This window comes from Tachyglossus aculeatus (genome assembly GCF_015852505.1).
Source record: "Tachyglossus aculeatus isolate mTacAcu1 chromosome 12 unlocalized genomic scaffold, mTacAcu1.pri SUPER_6_unloc_2, whole genome shotgun sequence".
NCBI classification, from domain to species: domain Eukaryota; kingdom Metazoa; phylum Chordata; class Mammalia; order Monotremata; family Tachyglossidae; genus Tachyglossus; species Tachyglossus aculeatus.
In genome coordinates this window covers 4,424,887-4,441,941 of record NW_024044829.1, presented here as the reverse complement: position 1 = coordinate 4,441,941, position 17,055 = coordinate 4,424,887, and the positions used below count along the sequence as shown (strand labels likewise).

At 46.8% G+C, this 17,055-nt stretch overlaps 1 non-coding gene and 1 pseudogene across 1 annotated transcript; one reads left to right on the top strand and one right to left on the bottom strand.

Annotated features, from left to right (window-relative positions):
* Nucleotides 1-13,063: 13,063 nt before the first annotated feature.
* Nucleotides 13,064-13,201, bottom strand: LOC119921523. The gene has a single exon (XR_005448556.1). It is a non-coding gene; the product is annotated as a small nucleolar RNA SNORA7 (small nucleolar RNA).
* A 698-nt stretch (nucleotides 13,202-13,899) lies between these two features.
* LOC119921281 lies at nucleotides 13,900-16,568 on the top strand (annotated as a pseudogene).
* Nucleotides 16,569-17,055: the final 487 nt, after the last annotated feature.

The window sequence follows — 17,055 nt, the reverse complement described above, 5'->3', positions numbered from 1 at the left end:
CCGGCCCCACAACCAAAACTGCTAGATTGACAGCCCAAATCGGGAATACAGAAGGTGTTCCTCACCCCCGTGACAATCAAATTAGGTATGAAGGATGAGAGGATAGCGGAGATTGGATAAATTGATGCCGGAAGCTGTAATGGCCTAAGAGCACAGGTGATAAATACCTGCGGCCTCTAACCTTCAGTGCAGAGCATCGAGACCTGCAGCAGCCGGCTGCAGGTCACCTCTGCACAGAGCGTGAGAAGCGTGCTCTGCCTGCACCACGTAAGGAGTTGTGGTATGGGTGAGTGTCCCATCCCACTGAACCCTCGTGGGGCTGGAAGCTTGGCAATTCGCCAAGGGTAGGTGATGCATAAGTGTATTTATCCCAAGTGGGAAATGCATGCAGGTGGGAGCAAGTCGCCTCACCATGTGCGAACAAACAGTAAGTGAATTCCTCTTGGGTGGGACGTTGTTGTTTTACCACGTGCGAGTAACATGCAAGTATATTCCTCACGATAGGAAAGCTCTAATATCATTAAATGATCATATTCCTCCCAAAAGTGAGGTTCATTTCGCCGCGTCCAAGATTATCAAATAATTCAATTTGTCTCACGAAATAAATTTTGTAAAAAACTCAGCCTTTCCGTCCCCGGTCTCTCTCACCAAGCTGATTCCTAAACGAATCCGTCCCGGGGCAAGAGGAGACACTTGTCCAAAGTCACTCAGCAGACAAGTGGCAGGGCTGGGATTAGAACCAAGTCCTTCTGACGCCCAGGCCCATGTCCTAACCACTAGGTAATGCTGTTTCTCCAGAACTATCTACCCCAGCTACCTACTGTATCTATCCCATCACTCAGTACAGTCCTTAACACATAGTAAATGCTTAACAAATATCATTATTCCATTATAACAAATGCGATTATTATTATCATTAGAAAAAGCCTCTATTCTATCCATGTTTTTGATTATCTTGTATCTACCCTTAATACTTTGTCCAGTGCTTGACACACAGGAAACGTTTAACAAATAACATTATTATAACAAATATGATCATCATTACAAGACTGTCACTATTCTGTCTATATGTAATTGGATGACAAATAGTTAACCTTACCAGTTTTCTGTCTTTGATTACTTTTCCCTACAGAATGATTACATTCTGCTCCTACATATGGAAAGGGCCCTTTTTGGATCATCTTGGAACAAAAACTTTGAAATTATATTAATCAATCAGGTGAATCACTGGCCTTCAATGTCCAGTCAATCACTCAGTCAATCAATCATGTTTACTTTGGGCAGAGTACAGTATTAAACACGGAAGAGTACAATATGATAGGATTGGTAATCAATCAAGAACTGAACTCCTTGTCTTCCCTCCCAAACCCTGCCCTCTCCCTGACTTTCCCATCACTGTTGACGGCACTACCATCCTTCCCGTCTCACAAGCCCACAACCTTGGTGTCATCCTCGACTCCGCTCTCTCATTCACTCCTCACATCCTAGCCGTCACCAAAATCTGCCGGTCTCAGCTCCGCAACATTGCCAAGATCCGCTCTTTCCTCTCCATCCAAACCACTACCCTGCTCGTTCAAGCTCTTATCCTATCCCGTCTGGACTACTGCATCAGCGTTCTCTCTGATCTCCCATCCTCGTGTCTCTCCCCACTTCAATCCATACTTCATGCTGCTTCCCGGATTGTCATTGTCCAGAAACGCTCTGGGCATGTTACTCCCCTCCTCAAAAATTTCCAGTGGTTACCAATCAATCTGCGCATCAGGCAGAAACTCCTCACCCTGGGCTTCAAGGCTCTCCATCACCTCGCCCCCTCCTACCTCACCTCCCTTCTCTCCTTCTACGGCCCAGCCCGCACCCTCTGCTCCTCTGCCGCTAATCTCCTCACCGTGCCTCGTTTTCGCCTGTCCATCCGTCGACCCCCGGCCCACGTCATCCTCCTGGCCTGGAATGCCCTCCCTCTGCCCATCCGCCAAGCTAGCTCTCTTCTTCTCTTCAAGGCCCTACTGAGAACTCACCTCCTCCAGGAGGCCTTCCCAGACTGAGCCCCCTCCTTCCTCTCCCCTCGTCCCCCTCTCCATCCCCCGTCTTACCTCCTTCCCTTCTCCACAGCACCTCTATATATGTATGTATGTTTGTACATATTTATTACTCTATTTATTTATTTATTTATTTATTTTACTTGTACATATCTAGTCTATTTATTTTATTTGGTTAATATGTTTGGTTTTGTTCTCTGTCTTCCCCTTCTAGACTGTGAGCCCACTGTTGAATAGGGACAGTAAGCGCTCAATAAATGCGATTGATTGATTGATTGATTGGTAGACATATTATCTGCCTACAACGAGCTTGAAATAGTTAAACACAAGCAATGTACATTTCTCTGACCGCAGGAATCTTACCCCAGAGCTTAGCATAGTGCCTGGAACAATGTAGATGCTTAACAAATATCATATAAAAAAATCAAGGCACATGTTCCCTGCTCCCAAGGATCTTTCAATCTAATTCATTCATTCAATCAATCGTATTTATTGAGTGCTTACTGTTTGCAGAGCACTGTGCTAAGCTCTTGGGAAGTAAAATATGGCAACATATAGAGACGATTCCTACCCAACAACGGGCTAACAGTCTAGAAGGAGGAAAAAGACAACAATACAAAACATGTACACAGGTGTCAAAATCGCCAGAACAAATAGACTTATAGCTATAATGCACATCATTAACAAAATTAATAGAATAGTAAACATGTACAAGTAAAATAAATAGAGTAATAAATCTGTACAAATATATACAAGAGCTGTGGAGGTGGGGGGGAGGAGGAGAGGAAAAAGGGGGCTCAGGAAGGTCTCCCGGAGGAGGTGCGTTTTCAGTAGGGCTTTGAAGGGAGGAAGAGAGCTAGCTTGGCGGATATGTGGAGGGAGGGCATTCCAGGCCAGGGGAAGGACGTGGGCCTGGGGTCGACTGCAGGACAGGCGAGAACAAGGCACAGTGAGGAGGCTGGCGGCAGAGTAGCAGAGGGTGCGGGCTGGGCTGTAGAAGGAGAGAAAGAGGGGAGGTAGGAGGTGGTGAGGTGATGGAGAGTCTTGAAGCTGAATGAGAAGTTTTTGTTTGATTAGTAGGTTGACAGGAGATTTTGAGGACGGAAGTAACATGCCCAGAGCGTTTCTGTACAAAGATAATTCGGGCAGAAGAGTGAAGTATAGACTGAAGCGGGTAGAGAGGAGGCTGATGCAGTAATCCAGTCGGGATAGGATGAGAGATTGAAGTAGCAAGGTAGTGGTTTGGATGGAGAGAAAAGGGGGGATCTTGGCGATGTTGTGGAGGTGAGACCGGCAGGATTTGGTGACGGATAGGATGTGTGGTGTGAACGAGAGAGTGGAGTCGAGGATGACACCAAGGTTGCGGGCTTGTGAGACGGGAAGGATGGTTGTGCCCTCTATAGTGACGGGAAAGTCAGGGAGAGGACAGGGTTTGGGAGGGAAGATAAGGTGTTCAGTCTTGGACATACTGAGTTTTAGATGTTGGGCAGACATCCAGATGGAGATGTTCTGAAGCCAGGGGGATATACGAATCTGGAGGGAGGGAGAGAAAGCAGGGGTGGAGATGTATATTTGGGTGTCGTCAGTGTAGAGATGATAGTTGAAGCCGTGGGAGCCAATGAGTTCACCAAGGGAGTGAGTGTAGATGGAGAACAGAAGGGGACCGAGAACTGACCCTTGAGAAACCCGCACAGTAAGTGGATGGGAGGGGGGAGGGGATCACAAAGGAGACTGAGAATGAACGGCCGGAGAGATGAGAGGAGAACCAGGAGAGGACCGAGTCTGTGAAGCCAAGGTTGGATAGCGTTTTGAGGAGAAGGGGGTGATCCAGAGTCTCGGAGGCAGCTGAGAGGTCGAGGAGGATTAGGGTAGAGTAGAAGCCATTGGACTTGGCAAGAAGGAGGTCATTGGTGACCTTTGAGAGGGCGGTTTCGATGAAGCACAGGGGACGGAATCCAGATTTGAGGGGGGTCAAGAAGAGAGTTGGCGGTGAGGAATTCGAGACAGCGAGTGCAGATGACTGGTTCTAGGGGTTTGGAAAGGAATGGTAGGAGGGAGATACTGCGATAACTAGCCGGGGAGGTGGGGTCAAGAGAGTGTTTTTTTTTTTAGGATGGGGATACGTGGGCATGTATGAAGGCAGAGGGGAAGGAAACAGTGGAGAGTGAGCGGTTGAAGATGGAGGTTAAGGAGGGGAAGCGGGAAGGGGCTAGAGATTTCATCAGATGAGAGAGAATGGGGTCTGACGCACCGGTGGATGGAGTAGCACTTGAGAGGAGGGAGGAGATCTCATCTGAAGATACTTCTGGGAAGGATGGGAAAGTAGCGGAGAGGGTTCAGAGCGGGGGTACGGAGAAGGGGGACGGGTGACTTTGGGGACCTCAGAGCTGATAGAGTTAACCGACAAATATTTTAATCCCAAATACAGATTTAGATTTTTTCCTGCTCTACCCCACCAGGATAATTATACCACAGGCCACTGAATCTGTTTGAGTTCACAACAGTCGCAGTCCCTTGACGCTTACCATATGGAAATGCAGATTTTTTTCTGAGACCAGGGCAGTCTGGAAGGATGACCGTCAGACAGGTGGAACAGGTTAATTTGAAATCCTATCCCAGCTCTCTTGCTGACTCGCTGGGAGCCCCGTGCCAAGTATCAGTCTCTCCCTGTGCCTCAGGATCGTCATGGGAATGAAGAGGGTGGAGAGTGGAAGAAAGTTGTTTACAAGGTCAGATCACCCAGCATGAGGGATAATCTCCATCCATGAGGTGGTCAGTGTTTCAGATCTTCTGCTGTCATTAAAACACCCTGAGACCCACAACGACACTCAAATGTGTGTCTGAAATGCTCTGACACACAAATCCGTTTCATCATATCTCAGTGTATCAGAGGGACCCTGGTGATATTTAATGACCTGAGGTGACTTTTGGAAACAGGAGTCATGAGGAGAGTCCCATGTGGGGAGATGAAGGCAATTAGTCCCAGTCTGCACTGTTGTGGAGACGTGGTCTGCTGGGACAGGGAGAGGAGAAAAGAGGAGGCAAAACAGAATTTTAGTGCTGTTAGAAGTTCATATTTCTAGACTGTGAGCCCGTTGTTGAGTAGGGATGGTCTCTGTTGATGAACTGTAAATTTCAAGCGCTTAGTACAGTACTCTGCACACAGTACGCGCTCAATAAATACGACTGAATGAATACTTACAGAGGCACAATTTTTGTTTAGTGGAAAAAGCATAGGTCTGGGTATCGGAGGTCCTGGGTTCTAATCCCAGCACTGCCACCTGCCTGTTGTGTGAGCATGGGCAAGTCACTCAACTTCTCTGTGCTTCAGTTTACTCAACTGTAAAATGGGGATTCAACACCTGTTCTCCCACCTACTTAGACCGAGAGTTCCATGTGGGGCTACTTGTAAGGAGCATCATGGTATACTTGGGAGCACATGGGACTGGGAGTCAGAGGACTCAGAGGTCATGTCCAAAACTGACCTTCTTATCTTCTCATCCAAACCCTGTCCACTCCCAGACTTTCCCATCACTGTAGATGGCACCACCATCCTTCCTTTCTCACAAGCCCATAACCTTGGCATTATCCTTGACTCCTCTTTCTCCTTCAACCCACATATTTAATCCATCACCGAATCTTGTTGGTCCCACCATCACAACATCACTAATACCCTCCCTTTCCTCTTCATCCAAACCATTACCACGTTAAAACAATCACTCATCTTATCCCCCTAGATTACTGCATCAGCCTTCTTACCAACCTCCCAACCCCTTGCCTCTCCCGACTCCAGTCCAGACTTCACTCTACTGCCTGGATCATCTTTCTACAGAAACGTTCAAGACATGTCACCCCAACTCTTCAAAAGTCTTCAGTGGTTGCCCATCCAACTCCTTATCATGCGAAACTCCTCACCATTGGCTTTAAAACACTCCATCACCTTGCCTCTTCCTATCTGACCTCGTTTCTCTCCAACAACCCAGCCCACATACTTCACTCCTTTGGTGCTAACCTTCTCAGTGTGCCTCGATCTCGCCTGTCCCACCGTCGATCCCTGGCCAATATCCTACCTCTGGCCCGGAACACCCTCCCTCCTCAAATCTGCCAGACAATTACTCTCTCCAGCTTCAAAGCCTTACTGAACCCATGGCTCCTCCAAGAGGCCTTCTCAGACTAAACTCCACTTTTCCTCATCTCCCACTCCCTTCTCCATTTCCGTAACCCGCTCCCTTTGCTCTTTCCACCTCTCCCAGCCCCACAGCATTTACGTGTATAAATGCAATTTTATTAATTTGTACTGATGTCTGCTCATTTTTACTATGTCTCACCCCTTCTAGACTGTGAGCTCGTTGTGAACAGGGTTTGTCACTCTTTAATGTTGTATTGTACTTTCCCAAGCGCTTAGTACAGTGCTCTTCACACAGTGAGTGCTTAGTAAATATGATTGAATGAATGAATGAGTCAAAGTATCTGGATTCTAATCCTGGCCTCGCCATTTGTCTGTGGAGTGATCTTGGGCAAGTCACTTTTTTTCTCTGTGCCTCAGTTCCCTTATCTGTAAAACGGGAATTAAGACTGTGAGCCCCATGTGGAACATGGACTCCGTCCAACCTGACGATCTTGCATTTAAAATCTTGAATCCAGCTCTTAGTACAGTGTCTGGCACATGTAAATGCTTACCATTATCATCAATAGCATTTATTAAGCACTTACCACATGCAGAGAGCACTGTACAAAGTGGTTGGGGTAACTCAACGCAACAGACTTCGTAGACACATTCCCTGCCCACAACATGCTTACAGTCTAGAAAGGGAGAGAGACATTGATATAAATACATAATTCATAATGCTAATTGTATAGACATGTACACATTTGCTGTGGGGCTGAAGATGGGGTGAATACCAACTGGCAATACCATAAAAAGGGAATGATGCCAACTTGATTACTGTTTTAATCTACCCCAGGTCTTAGAACAGTGCTTGACAAGTAGTAAGTGCTTAAAAATTATTCATTATTATTATTATCATTATTATCATAATCAATCCAAATATTCCAGAGTAGGGATAATACCACTTTGGTCTGACACTCTATGAAGTTGACTCAAATTCTCTCGAAGTCTACCGTCCTCAGCACTGGGATGATCTGAACTGTCTGGACACTCAAAGATCAAACCTACCCCCAGGACTCCCCTGGGAGTAGACCAGGCTCAACGCCAGTGAGACAACAGTGCTCCTAAGAAGACCATTCCCCTCCTGTGTGCAGGACACTGAACTAAGTACTTGGGAGGGTAAAATTCAGCAGAGTTGTTGGCATGTTCCCTTGTCACAGTGACTCTATCTGTTAATAGTATTTATTCATCGATTTATTTATCAATCAATCAATCAATCAATCGTATTTATTGAGTGCTTACTGTGTGCAGGGCACTGTACTAAGCGCTTGGGAAGTAAAAGTTGACAACATATAGAGACAGTCCCTACCCAACAGTGGGCTCACATTCTAAATGGGGGAGACAGAGAACAAAACCAAACTTACTAGCAAAATAAAATAAATAGAATACATATGTACAAGTAAAATAAATAAATAAATAGAGTAATAAATATGTACAAACATATATACATATATACAGGTGCTGTGGGGAAGAGAAGGAGGTAAGATGGAGGGGATGGAGAGGGGGACGAGGGGGAGAGGAAGGAAGGGGCTCAGTCTGGGAAGGCCTCCTGGAGGAGGTGAGCTCTCAGTAGGGTCTTGAAGGGAGGAAGAGAGCTAGCTTGGCAGATGGGCAGATGGAGGGCATTCCAGGCCCGGGGGATGACGTGGGCCGGGGGTCGATGGCGGGGCAGGCGAGAACGAGGCACGGTGAGGAGATTAGCGGCAGAGGAGCGGAGGGTGCGGGGTGGGCTGTAGAAGTAGAGAAGGGAGGTGAGGTAGGAGGGGGCGAGGTGATGAGAGCCTTGAAGCCGAGGGTGAGGAGTTTCTGCCTGATGCGCAGATTGATTGGTAGCCACTGGAGATTTTTGAGGAGGGGAGTAACATGCCCATAACGTTTCTGGACAAAGACAATCGGGGCAGCAACATGAAGTATGGATTGAAGTGGGGAGAGACATTAGGATGGGAGATCAACGAGAAGGCTGATACAGTATTTATTGAGTGCTTACTGTATGCAGATCACTGTACCAAGCGCTTGGAAAGTACAAGTAGACAGGCATCAGTAGCATCAATATAAATAAATAGAATTATGGATATATTCACGTCATTAATAAAATAAATAGAATAATAAATATGTACATATATACACAAGTGCTGTGAGGTGGGGAGGGGGTAGAGTAGAGAAGGGAGTGGGAGTGAGGGGGAGAGGAGGAGGAGCAAAGGAAAAGGGGGGCTCAGTCTGGGAAGGCCTCCTGGAGGAGGTGAGCTCCACACTCCGAGGCACTTCTTCCTCAGGCACCTGCCCATCCTCGACCTGTGCCTCATCTCCGTTACCATCCCCAAGTCAATTAGTAATGCCGTGGTAAACAGTAGATCTGTTTCCTCAGCCGGATGCAGTCCTCAGGTCCTCTTCTTTACTTTTTACTTTTACTTTTTACTTTTACTTTACTTTACTTTACTTTACTTTACTTTACTTTACTTTTACTTTTACTTTTACTTTACTTTTTACAGCTGTTAGGAGGTGGGCATCCTGCGACCGCTACGTGGCCATCTGCCGCCCCCTGCTGTATGATGTCATCATGGCTCCAGGGGCCTGTGGGAAGATGGCCCTCGACTCGTGGCTCAGCAGATAACTCATGGGGATACTTCATGTCTTTAATATGTTCTCCCTGCCCTTCTGTGGCCCCGCGGTGATCCACCATTTCTTCTGCGATGTCCCCAAGGTATTATAGCTCATCTTCCCTGGAGACACAGTGGGAGAAGTGGGTGGTATCTGCCTCATCGTTATGGTGGATTTTTCCCCTCTGATTGTAAGCATTTACTTTTGCATCAGCATCTCCTGGGCCATCATGAGGATACCATCCACCGAGGGCCGGGACAAAGCCTTCTTCACCTGCCTGCCCCAGCTCATCATCGTCACCTTGTTCCTTTCCTCTGGTGGGCAGTAAAGAGTGGTCTGGACTGAAGACAGGAGAGAGATGGTGAATGAGATTCTGGTGGGGCCACTGGTGCCTGAAATAGCCTGAAATCCCCATGCCCCATAGTCTCTGGCAAACCTGCCAGACCACAGCTTTCTCCATCTTTAAAGCCTCCCATAATCAATCATGTTATTTGTTAAGCGGTTGGTGTGAGCAGAGGTCTATACTAAGCACTTGAGAAACTGCTATAGAACAGAACTGGTAGACATGTTCCCTGCCCATAGTGAGTTTACAATCTAGAGGGGGAGACAGACATTAACATAAATGAATAAGCAATTGAATGATTCCAGTCAATCAATCATATCTATTGAGCACGTACTGTGTGCAAAGCACTGTACTAAGCACTTGGAAGAGTACAATACGACAGAATTGGTGGACACATTCCCTGCCTACAACAAGCTTGCAAGATTTTCTGTTCTGCTTTGGCCACTGAGCATATGCACAGTGAAAATAGTGGAGCTGGGATTGAAAGCCAGGTCCTGTAACTTCCAGTACCAGACTCATTCGACTAAGCCACACTGCTTCTCTTGGGTGCACAAAGGGAGAATTTGGGATGAGTGCTAACTGGGACTTCTTCTCTCCACGGTGCCCAGAGCAGCATACGGCCAGCCCCTATGCAAAATAACTGTTCTGGGCACCGTGGATGGAAGAAATCCCAGTATCCCATGGATACTTTTAGCGGGTAAATGGGTTTGCCTAGGCAAAAGAGCAGTTATTCAGTCCGGAGCCTATGAGTCCTTGGTGCTCCTCTGAGGCAGTGGCAACATCCGGGCTGAGGGATCTTCCTTCCCTGGAGACAGACCCTCCCACCTGGGCACTGGGGAACAAGGTTCAGCCTCCTGACATCCAGACTGCCGGGGGATGGAGATCTTAATGCAGCAATACCACTGGCAGATAAACTCATCTCTAGCCGCCCAAGTTGCCCACCTGTTGCTGGGCCCAATGAGACAGACAGAAACTTGGAAGGGAAGAGGAATGACTGAGCTCCAGCAGGGATGGGGAAAGAGAGAGAGAGACAGAGAGACAGAGAAAGACAGAGACAGAGATATAAGAGAGATACAGAGAGACAGAGAGATACAGAGAGAGAGCGAGACAGAGAGACCCTCATCTATCCTCACAGGCACTGTGGACATGAGGTGAGGGGAAAGATGTATTCGTTTTGAGGGTGGCTAGAGGAAATGAATAGCATTTGTTAAGCACTTACTATTTGCCAGGCACTGTTCTAAGCCCTGGGGTGGATACAAGCTAATCAGGTTGGACACAGCCCATGTCCCACATGGGGCTCACAGTCAGTCAATCGTATTTATTGAGCACTTTCTGTGTGCAGAGCACAGTGCTACTCACTAGGGAGAGTACACTATAACAATAAACAACACATTCCCTGCCCATAACGAGTCTTAATCCACATTTTACAGATGAGGTAACCGAGGCCCAGAGAAGTGAAATGACTTGCCCAAGATCACACATCAGACATGTGGCAGATGCAAGATTTGAACCCAGGTCCTTCTGACTCCCAGGCCCTTGCTCTATCCACTAGGCAATGCTGTTTCTGTCCTCTGGAGCATCCAGAGAAATGGGTTTTTGAGGGTTGGATAAAGAGGGAGAGGACTCCTTCATGAACATTTCTCCTTTAGTTTCAAAGATAATTCTACTGGAGCCTAGTAGGCAGTTGTCAGTAGAATGGATGATCACAGGATACCAGGATACCTAGACAGCTTAACTGAAGGGCTCTGAGACAAGATTGAAAAAGGAGAAAGGAGCGAAGAAAAGTACTGGCACAGCCTATTAAGGTTAGAAGGGTAGAAAGGTAGAAGATATTCAGTTCACCTTTGACTGAATAAAATGCAGCTGATCTTTCACTAGGCTTTTCAGTCACATTTGCATGTGTGAATGGCCTCTGTGAAACCCAAAGCCAGCAACGACAGTATAGGCAGGAAATAGATACCCACACCTAATCATAATTATAATAATAATAATGGCATTTGTTAAGTGCTTAGTATGTGTGAAGCACTGTTCTAAGCACTGGGTCGGGGAATACAAGGTGATCAGGTTGTCCCATGCGGGGCTCACAGTCTTAATCCCGATTTTACAGATGAGGTAATTGAGGCACAGAAAAGTGAAGTGACCTGCCCAAAGTCACACAGCTGACAAGTGGTGGAGCTGGGATTAGAACCCATGACCTCTGACTCCCAAGCCCGTTCTCTTTCCACTGAGCCACGCTGCTTCTCATAGTCATCTCTTCCTTCCACAAAGACAGCATGTCACACAGGCTATCAAGCTAGCGCTTTGATTCATCGATTCAATCATATTTATTGAACGGAACACTTTACAAAGCACTTGGGAGAGTGCAATACAACAATGAATGGACATATTCCCTTCTCAGAATGAGCTTACTGTCTAGAAGGGGAGAGAGATAGAAATATAAATAAATTAATTGCATATATGTACTTAAGTGTTGTGGGGCTGGGAGAGGGGATGAATACAGGGAGCAAGGCAGGGAAATCAGAAGGGAGTGGTAGAAGAGGAAAGGAGAGCTTAGTCAGGGAAGGCCTTTTGGAAGAGATGTGTCTTTATTAAGACTTTGAAGAAGGGGCGAGTAATTGTCTATCTGGTATCAGGAGGGAGGGTTTCCAAGCCAAAGGCAAGACGTGGGAGAGAGGTAGGTGGTGAAATAGACAAGATTGAGGTAGTGAGAAGGTTAGCATTAGAAGAACCAAGTGTGCAGACTGGGTGTACTAAGCGAGTAAGCGAGGTGAGGCAGGAGGAGCAAGGTGATTGATTGCTTTAAAGTCTATGGTAAGGAGTTTCTTTTCGATATTAAGGTTTATGGGCTACCACTGGAAGTTCCTGAGGAGTGGGCAAACATGGCCTAAGCAATTTTGTAGAAAAAAGACCTGGGAAGTCCTCCATCCAGTCTAGCCCTCTGCTCCAGGACCTGGAAAATCTTCAAGATGGGAAACACCACTACTTCCCACCTACCCTGCTCTAGGTCTTTTTCATTCTTTGTCAAATCAGTGGGAATTATTGAGCACTCGATGGGTGCTGAGCAGAGTAGTGATAATTGTGGCACTTGTTAAGCAATTACTCTGTGGCAGCACTGTAGAAGTGCTGGGGTAGAAACAAAATAATCAGGGCCCACATGGGACTCGCAGTCTAATTAGGAGGGTTATTGTTATATTGTATGCTTCTAGGGTCTTAGTACAGTGCTCTGCACATAGTAAGTGCTCAATAAATATGATTGAATGACTGAATAGTAGCCTCTAAATAAATAAGATTGACTAAGGAAGGGCAGGTGTTAAGTCCCCATTTCTCAGAGGAGGTGAGGCACAGAGAAGGTAAATGACTTGCCTAAGGTCATTTAGAACCTAGGTGGCAGAGCCTGGATTTTTTATGGCATTTGGTAAGCACTTACTATGTGCCAGGCACTGTTCTAAGGGATGGGGTAGATAAAAACTAGTCAGGTTGGACAGAATCCATGCCCCACGTGGGGCTCAAAGTGTTACAAAATGAGATAACTGAGGCACTGAGAAGTGAAATGACTTGTCCAAGGTCACAAAGCAACTAGGTGGTGGAGGCAGGATTAGAACCCAGGTCCTCTTTTTGGATAATACACTTTCCTCTACGTCATGCGGCTTCTCTAACAATACCGATTCTAACCTCTGACTCCTCTAAATCCATAGTCTCTCTTGTCTTGCCTTATGCCGTCGAGTCATTTCTTACCCATAGCGTCACCACGGACACAACTCTCCCGGAACGCCTTGCCCTCCATCTGCAATCATTCTAGTAGTGTATACATAGTGCTTTCTTGGTGAAAATACAGAATTGCACCTTCCACGCAGTAAACTTGAGTCTCTGTCCTCGACTCTCTCCCATGCCGCTGCTGCCCAGCATCGGGGAGTTTTGACTTGTAGCAGATTGCTTTCCACTCGCTAGCCACTGCCCAAACTAGTAATGGAATGGGTAGGCCTCTGCTTTACTCTCCCTCTCATAGCAAAGACTGGTAGAGTAGTGGAAACTCTCGAGGTGCGAACCTGAGAGGGGGCATAAGCTCTCACCTATTCTAAAATACAGAAAGTCACAATGTTCCTTGTCAATTTGGGTAGCCTTTGGTATTAAAATGGTCTGGGGAAGTGATCCAGGCCCCTTTGGTTGGGGGCAGAAAGCAGAGCAGTTCTTTAAGAATTCAGATTGCTTTCATCCCAGAAATCCAGCTGGGAGGAGAATACAGCCTTTACAAGATCTTTATGCGTGTCCAATCTTTTTTTATGATATTTGTTAAGCACTTAGTGAGTGTCAGGCAGTCTACTAAGTCCTGGGGTAGATACAAGCTCGTTAGGTTGGGCACAATCCCTATCCCACATTGGGCTCACAGCCTAAATCGAAGTGAGGAGGATTTAATCTCCATTTTACAGAAGAGGGAATTGAGGGGCAGAGAAGTTAAGGGACTTGTTCAACGTCACACGGCAGACAAGTGGCAGAACCTGCTTTATCAGTCAATTGTATTTATTGAGCACGTACTATGTGCAGAACACTGTTCTAAACTCTTGGGAAAGTAGAATACAACAGAATTAGCAGACACGTTCCCTGACCGTAATGAGCTGACTCCGAGGCCTGTGTCCTTTTCTGTCAGCCTTGCTGCTTCTCCTCTAAGGCTGTGAATCCTAGATTCACTGCAAAATGAGAGACCAGCTTCTACTGCACTTTCACCAGGGCAACTGATGAATGTTATTGGATGCCAAATGTCAGGCAAACCTACCAAGAGCGAATTTATGGGTCATTGTAAGCAAAGGGCACAGGCCTGGGAGTCAGGAGACCTGGGCTTTAATCCCAACTCCACCACATGACTGTGTGACCTTGGGCAAGTCACTTGAGGACTCTTTGTCTTAGTTTCGTTATCTGCAAAATAGGGATTAAATACTGATTCTTGTGGGCCGGGAATTCTGTTATATTGTACCCTCACAAGTACTCAGTATAGTGCTCTGTACACAGTCAGGGCTCAATAAATATGATTGACTGATTGAAGCGCCCTAATCTCTGTGTGGATTATATTCCCTACCTCTTCCTATTTCTGAGGGTTGTTATTTGGATACAATGAGAAAATTTGTCATAAAAAAAATCCCTACTCAGCCACTTTTCTGATGTGTAACCCTGGGCAAGTCACTTCACTTCTCTGTGCCTCAGTTTCCTCATCTGCAAAATGGGGATTCAATATCTGTTCTTCCCCCTGCTTATACTGTCAGCCCCACATGGACAGGGACTGGGTCCAACATGATGTATCTATCCCAGTACAGTGCTTGGCACACAAATATTTTTCTTCTTCCTCCTCTTCTTCTCCCTCCTCCTCCCCCTTCTCCTCCCCCTCCTCCTCCCCCTTCTCCTCCTCCTCTTCCTCCTCCTCTTCCTCCTCCTCCTTCTTCTTCTTCTACTACTTCTTCTTCTTCTTCTTCTTCTTCTTCTTCCTCCTCCTCCTCCTCCTCCTCCTCCTCCTCCTTCTTCCTCCTCCTCCTCCTCCTCCTCCTCTTCTTCTTCTTCTTCTTCTTCTTCTTCTTCTTCTTCTTCTTCTTCTTCTTCTTCCTCCTCCTCCTCCTCCTCCTCTTCCTCCTCCTCCTCCTCCTCCTCCTCTTCTTCCTCCTCCTCCTCCTCCTCCTCCTCCTCTTCTTCTTCTTCTTCTTCTTCTTCTACGTCTTCTTCTACTTCTTCTTCTTCTTCTTCTTCTTCTTCTTCTTCTTCTTCTTCTTCTTCTTCTTTTTTCTTCTTCTTCTTTTTTCTTCTTCTTCTTCTTTTCTTCTTCTTCCCTAGTAGAAAAAGCATAGACCCGGGAGTCAGAGGACCTGGGCTCTAATCCTGGTTCCACCATTCCACCATTTCTCTGCTGTGTGGACTTGGGCAAGTCATTTGACTTCTCTGTGCCTCAGTTCTCTCATCTCCAGTGGGTATTCAGTAACTGTTCTCCCTTTTACTTAGATTGTAAGCCCCATGAGGGACCTGATTACCTTCTATCTACCCATTCATTATTGTCTCAGAATCGCACCTAGAGAATATCCAGTACTCTACCAGTCTTGGCTAAGGGAGGGAGAGTCAAGCAGAGGCCTTCCTATTCCATTTCTAGATTGGGCATTGGCTAGCAGGTGGAAGGCAATCTGCTACAAGTCAAAACTCAGCAGTGCTGCGCAGAGGTCAAGGGGAGAAACTCAAGTTTATTGCACAGAAGGAGGCAATGGTAAACCACTTCTGCATTTTTACCAAGAAAACTCTATGGATATACTATCAGAGAAATTGCAGATGGAAGTGGGGCGTTCTGGAAGAGATGTGCCCATGAAGTCACTATGAGTCGGAAATGACTCTACAGCATAAGACAAGCTCCATTTATTCACTCAATCCTATTTATTGAGCATTTACTGTGTGCAAAGTACTGGACAAAGCGCTTGGGAGAGTACAATACAACAGGAAACAGACATAGTCCACACCTACTATGAGTTTACAGTCTAAAGGATCTGCAGCCTATTTATGCATGCTAATGTCTGTCTCCTCCTCCAGGACTTAAGCTCTTAGTACGGTTCTTGGCACCTAGTAAACATTTAACAAATCCCATTATAATTATGATTATTTTGATAATTATTATTATTGTAATTATTATCAGGAAACAACCACGACCCAGCTGGTCCAGGGTGCCTCCACTGGGCCCTTCCAGGAGATCCCAGTAGAAGGTCCTGGCTGGGGTCCATTAGCTACGGGAAATCTCACCACAGTAACTGTATTCATCCTCCTGTGGTTCCGAAGCGGGCCGCGGTTGAAAGGCATGCTATTTCTAACGTTCCTGGTCCTGTATGGTGTGACTGTGGTGGGCAATCTCGCAATCGTCACGATCATCAGCCTGGACCCCCAGCTTCACATCTCCATGTACTCCTTTTGTCTATCTCTCCTGGATGGCAGCTATTCCTTTACTATCACCCCCAGGGCCCTGCTTAATTTCCTCTAAGAGCGGGCAGCCATCTCCTTCCCTGGCCGCCACTCAGTTCTTCTTTCTCTCCCTCTTTGGGATGATGGAGGCTTTCCTCCTGGCCACCATGGCATATGATCGCTTCGTCGCCATCTGCGACCCCCTCTCCACTATTCCGTGATCAGATCCCATGGAATCTTTCAGCTGCTAGTGGTGGGTTCGTACCTCTGGGGAGTGGTCAACGCTGTCACCCAAACCACCATGAGCTTCCAGTTACCATTCTGTGGGCCCAATGAAATCGACGACTTCTTCGGTGACGTCCTTCCGATCCTGACCCTGACCTGCTCTGACACGCTGACCAACCAGTTGGTCTTGCTCGCCTTGTGTGGCTCCATTATCGTGGGCACTTTCTCCATTATCTCGATCTCCTATGTCCTCATCGTCTCTACCATCCTGAGGATCCGCTAGGCAGAGGGACGGACGAAAGCCTTCTCCACTTGTGTCTCCCACTTTTGGGGAGTGGGTCAGTTCTATGGCTCTGTCGTCTTCATGTATGCACAGCCCGGTGTCATCTCGAACATGGAGCAGAGCAAGGTGGTGTCCATCTTCTACACCGTCATCATTACAATGGTGAATCCTATCATCTGCAGTCTGAGGACCAAAGATGTCAAGGAGGCATTGAAGAGGATCAGGAAGAAGCGCTCTCTGTGATCGTTTGATGACCCAGTGGACAGGGCCTGGGACAACTCTGGGCCAAAAAGTTCACTCCATGTTTCCCCACTCCTCGAGAACCTCCAATTTTTGCCCATCCACCTATGTATCAAACAGAAATTCCTTACCATAGGCTTTGAATCAGTCAATCACCTTGCCCTCTCCTACCTTATCTCCCCAATTTCTTAGTACATCCTAGCCCACATATTTTACTCATCTGGTGCCCATCTACTCACTGTACCTC